The sequence below is a fragment of the Octodon degus genome, unplaced genomic scaffold, assembly GCF_000260255.1.
Source record: "Octodon degus isolate 3935 unplaced genomic scaffold, OctDeg1.0 scaffold00034, whole genome shotgun sequence".
NCBI lineage: Eukaryota > Metazoa > Chordata > Mammalia > Rodentia > Octodontidae > Octodon > Octodon degus.
In genome coordinates, this window is record NW_004524610.1 from 1271393 (window position 1) to 1276575 (window position 5183).

General features: G+C 47.8%; 1 pseudogene; it reads right to left on the reverse strand.

The window, feature by feature from the left end:
* LOC101561375 overlaps positions 1–4638 on the reverse strand; it is an 18392-nt pseudogene extending 13754 nt beyond the window's left edge.
* Positions 4639–5183: the final 545 nt, after the last annotated feature.

Consider the following 5183-nt stretch of genomic DNA (forward strand, 5'->3'; position numbering starts at 1 on the left):
CCAAGCCGGCGACACTGCGCGATCCCCGGGCTGTGCAGGCCGGGCGTCACCGGCGCCGCCACTGCCGGATCTGCGCAGTGCACGGGCAGGGCAGAGGGGCGAGGGTGGGGACCCCGAGCCCCGGATCCCCGGAGCGGAGTCCCGCCCTGTGCGGCGCCTTGCTGGGGATGCGAGGGACGCTGGCCAAGTAGGAAGCGTGACCTGGGAGCGACCGACCCCTTCGGTCGTGCGTGCTTCCCCGAGGCTGTGCGCGCGGTGCGCGAGTGGCACCGTGGGTGGCCGTGATTCCCGCAGAAGCCACACAGACCGTGGGGCCGCGAGCTGTGCAGAGCGCGGAGTGCGGGCCGCGGGAGCTTGGGAAGCACCCTCGTTCTGGGAGCGGAGCTTCATTGTGTCCGCCCAGAAGCGTTGCGGAGGAGACCCCCGTGCAGATTCGCGTGCATAGTAACTTAGGAAAGGCCCCTCTGCCTGCTTCCGTCTGCTGCTGGCCATGAATTCACCAAGTGCGGCGTGGGGTGGGGTAGGAAGCCTGTCCTCCTTATCATTTGTACCTCAGAATAACACATTCCGAAATGATCGCATCTAATAGAGAGTAAGTCGGATAAATCAATGTGATGGATCAGTGCTTGTCATTTGGTTTCCTGTTCTTTGTAACACCTATAGTTTTCTGAATTGCAAATGCTAGGGCATGGCAATTTAAAATTTAAGTAGAATGTTTTAAATTACTAATTTTCCCTTCAGGCTGGAAAACTCCGGTGCAACAGTTCACCGTCTTGATCAGTCAGGATAGACCCCGGGGCAGTTACTTCTTGATGTGTGATGTCTGAGAGTCCAGGGTGACAGGAGCACGGAGGCGGGCTCCAGGCCCATGGGTGGTCGCCACTTCTTTGTCCCTAGGCAGCCACGTGGCTAGCGGCACAGCACATGTCCTGGTGTATATCCTTTCATTTGTGAAATACTTTTAGTACAGTTGTCTTATCTCCCCTACCCCATTCTTGAGAATTGGGTAATCCTGAAGGAGACACTTGATAAAGAGAAAGCTTTACATCTTTTCACGTATCCACCTCAGCCTTGTTGAACCACGAAGTCATGGCTATTGCGCTTGCCCCAGCCTTGGTGACCCAGGACATGCGGGACGCTTTTTCCAGTGTACAGGGAGGGACTCAGACTCAGGTTGGGCAGCCGAGGTTTGGTCTCAGCTCTGCGCATGAAAGGGGCCCTGGAGTTATAGCCTTCAGACTTAAACTGAAAATAATTATCATTTATGTCTTTCAAAGTTCTTCAGAATTTTCAAAATCCTATTTTGTGCTGGGCGAGAGGTTTTTCATTATCTTTAAAGGACAGAAGAAAATACCTCTTGAGAGAAGAAGATCCTTACTAAGAAGACAGACCAATCAGGATGTATTTAAAGTGTCCTTTTTTGGGGGGGGGGCGGGGAGACAGCTCAGTAGAATAAGCACTTGCCTGGCAAGCGTGGGGTCCTGAGTTCAATTCCCAGTAACCCAAAAGAGGAAATATTCCAAAAAGACTATTTATTTATTTATTTATTTTTGCGGTACTGGCAGCCGGGCAAGTGAACTTCAGCAAGGGCATGCGGACAGCGAGGTGGGAGAGGCGAGGGAGATGTCCATCTCTGGCCTGAACCGTGCGGTGTGTGGGTGGACAGCAGCGGCCGAAGGCAGGCCCTGCAGGCCTCCTGTAAGCATCTTTGCTCCTTGTCCAGAACTCCAGCTTTGCTTGCACTTTGCTCCTCTCTGCCATTCTCTTTCCTCCACTTTCTTCCTTAATCCTTTCACTTCTTTCCCTTCTGTCACCTGATCCACTGGTCTTTAGTTTCTTCCTGTCTACCTCCCCCCCCCCCAGCATGCAGCAACTTGGTTCCTGGAAGAAAGTCACTCCAGGTGCAGCAGCTAGGAGCCAATATAAAAATCCTTCCTGGCGTCTGGCGTGCACACAGCCGGCTGGTGACTTCTGGCTGTGAGCTCAGCGTGGTCCCAGCATCAGAGGACAGGGTGCTGCCCTACCCTCAGCTTTTGCCATCCTTCTTCTTATTATTGTTTTTAGAAGATAATAAAAATAGTTTAAAAATAACCCACATTAGAAATGATACAGAATTTCACTAAATAAAATGATAGGAACTCAATAGTAGTTGTTATATTGCACATTGTTGTTTTCAAGTTAATTATTCAGATGACCAGACACAAGCATGCAAAATTGGTCATAAAATTATAAAACATTAAAAAGGAGGGGAAAAATAATTTAAGCATTGCATCTTTCAATAGACCAGCAGAAATGAGTGGTACAATTATCTAAGCTATCCTGTGTGTGTACATATATGTGTCTTTCTTTCTTTCTTTCTTTCTTTCTTTCTTTCTTTCTTTCTTTCTTTCTCTTTCATCTTTTCTCTCATCACAGTTGTTCTTTCCCTTTGAATTGTTTCTTTCCCTTTCATGGAATCTGTTGTACCTTAGCTCTGGGGTCAGGATGGGACCAGGGTGTCAGGCTGAGCAGGCAGGCTGGGCAGCAAGCAGTCCAGCCGCTGGTTGCAGCCTCCTGTTAGCGCAGAGGAAGAAGGGTAAACACATAGCACCGATGTCCTGTCTACCTGCAGACAGTGAGAGAGAAACAGCAAGTGATAATCAATAGGACATACTTGCTCTCGAAAAGCTTAGAGTGGAAGTCAAGTGTCACCTTCCTCTAGTCAGCCTAACTTGCCTTGCACCGCGCTGTGTCCCCGAGCTGGTCTGCTGCACATGGCACTGACGGTTGGGGTGTATCACTAACAGTTTGCTTCCTTTCTGTGAGGCAGTTAGATTGGCATATGCTCACACCCAAGCCTTGCTGGTAGAGGAGGTGATAGATGGTCCTTTTTTAAAAAACTAGTACATAGGATGTGTGGTAATATTCTTCCCCGTTTCACTCCAGTGGAAAGCAAGAAATGCAAGAGGAGGATTTGCAAAGATGTGAAACAATGCATTGATTCAGACAGGAAAATGTTTGGCAAACTGTTGTTCACTTATTTTTTAGAGCAGAATAGTGTCTGTTCCCTGCCATGGGCATGTAGGATGCAGCAAAAGAAACTACTGCGCGGACCGAAGCTGATGGTCCCTGCCCGGGTCCTGCTGGCCAGCACGCTCCTTCTTGCACATGGGAGGAGACCCTGAGCTGGATGGGAAGGCTCTGAGCGGTTCTCCTCTCAAGCTGGCTAATAAGGTTTTGAATAATGAATGCTACCTGATTTTGTGCTTTACATATGTGTTTTTTATCTTTTCTCCCTTGAATATCATTTTTATTTCTCCACAAAAATAACCAGGAATTTCTAGTGTTGATCTCGTTTCTTTGCTAAGAGACACATATTGCGCTGTCTTCCATTGTAGAGGAATTTTTACTCCTCTGAGTCCTGTAGTAGCAGCATTTCACTGTCACCGTGGAGCCAGTGCTGACCACAGGCCTGCTCTCATTTCATTAGTAAAGCATTTCCAACTCAGATTTAGATGTATTCATTTTTGAGTTTCGGGAACTGTTCTGAGTTGTGACTCAAGGAGCGTTAATGGGGATGCACAGGAAACTGCCAGCAAGCCTGTGTAAAGGAATGTCCAGCTGGGACCTTTCTGAGTCCTCTCTAAGGCGGGCAGAGCACTGGGCACCAGTGACAGCCATTGTGGACAGCTGCCCGCGGCAGGGTCATGCCTAGCCAAGGAGGTGGGGATGAGATGAGCCGAGGACGTCCGGCGATGTTCTGGGGTGTCCTTCGTGGCCAGCACGAAGGCGTTTGTGAAGATGTTGCTAGTGAGGTCTGTCTTCAAGCTGCCTCTCCTAGCAGATGTCACAACGAAGAGGAAGATCAGCTGGTAATGAGGGTAATTGACGCAAAATCCTCCACATGGATCTGGTAGTGTGACAGACAGCAGACATTTCCAGGATCAGTAGTAAATAAAGGATGTCTGACTGATACATTTCTTCTTTTACTAAAAGAACAAAATTGCAAAAGTGAAATAAAGGATCATCTAGGACTTGTATTTGTTTACAGGGCTTGGAGAAGTGAATGTTCATATCAAATAATGGTACCTTGGATAAAGACGGGGTGCTTCCAGAAATCCATGTGGGGTGCAGTAGACGCGTTTTATGTAGCTTTTCTTTGACCTCTTCCTTGCTCAGAATTCTTCAGGACTTCCAGGCCATCATAGTAGATTCTGTTTTTATGGTACAGTTCTGTAGATGTGCGCAGTACAGGAAGTTGAGCTGGCTGTCCATGTGGCTCTAAAGTTACTTAAGGCGAGGTGATTTATTATTTAGTTGCTATTTCTTATAAAAGCAAAATGCAGAATGCGAAAGTCCCACCCCAGGTTTTAGGTGAGAGTTTTGTCCCCTTGGGTTTAGCCAACGACCATTCACCGTGCACTGCGCAAGCGCGTTGCCTCTGGCTTGTGCACCTAAGGAAGCAGGGCTGAGAGGCCCAGCTCGAGTACGCGTACAGGGGCAGCGGAGTGTCTGGCGCAGTTCTCGGCTGTAGCAGGCCTTCCACGCAAAGCACACTCGCAGCACGTGCAGGCGGTGGACCGTCGCCTGGGCTGAACAACCCGAGCATTTCACTGGGCAGCCTGGGATGTGTGTGGCTGCCGAGCCGAGTGTTGCCATCGTAAGCTCAACTGTGGAGGCTCCCAAGAGTCTGGGCCTGGAATCATGTAAATAAGCTGTTTAATATGCAGTTCATGCTAATATCGTGTTCTGACATTTGGCCTTATATAGAAACTGCTTGAGTGTACGAGTTAAGCAAGTTCACAAGAAATGTCAAGGGAAACAATAAGAATAAATATATCTCAGAATATGTTCTCTTAGAAAAATGCCACGTCTCAATCAGTGTACATATGGGTATAATTTGTTTCCACATACTATTTTTAAAATATTTTTTCTATTGAGTTTATGTCCTAAACTTTCCCTAGGATTATTTACATAGGTAATTTTGTGATGATTGAGAAAAAACCCTAAATTGCCAGTTCTGACACTGCAAGCCATCACTTCCTACTATACTCCATTTTAAGCAGATTAATTAAGCAGACCTAGAACAACTGAACAAGCATTTGGTAGATTTGTGAAAGCAAATCAGGCTACTTATGCTCTGTTTCACAGTGCCAAGGAAGTGCGGAGCATGGTAACCTTGCAGGATGGAGCGTGGTGACCTT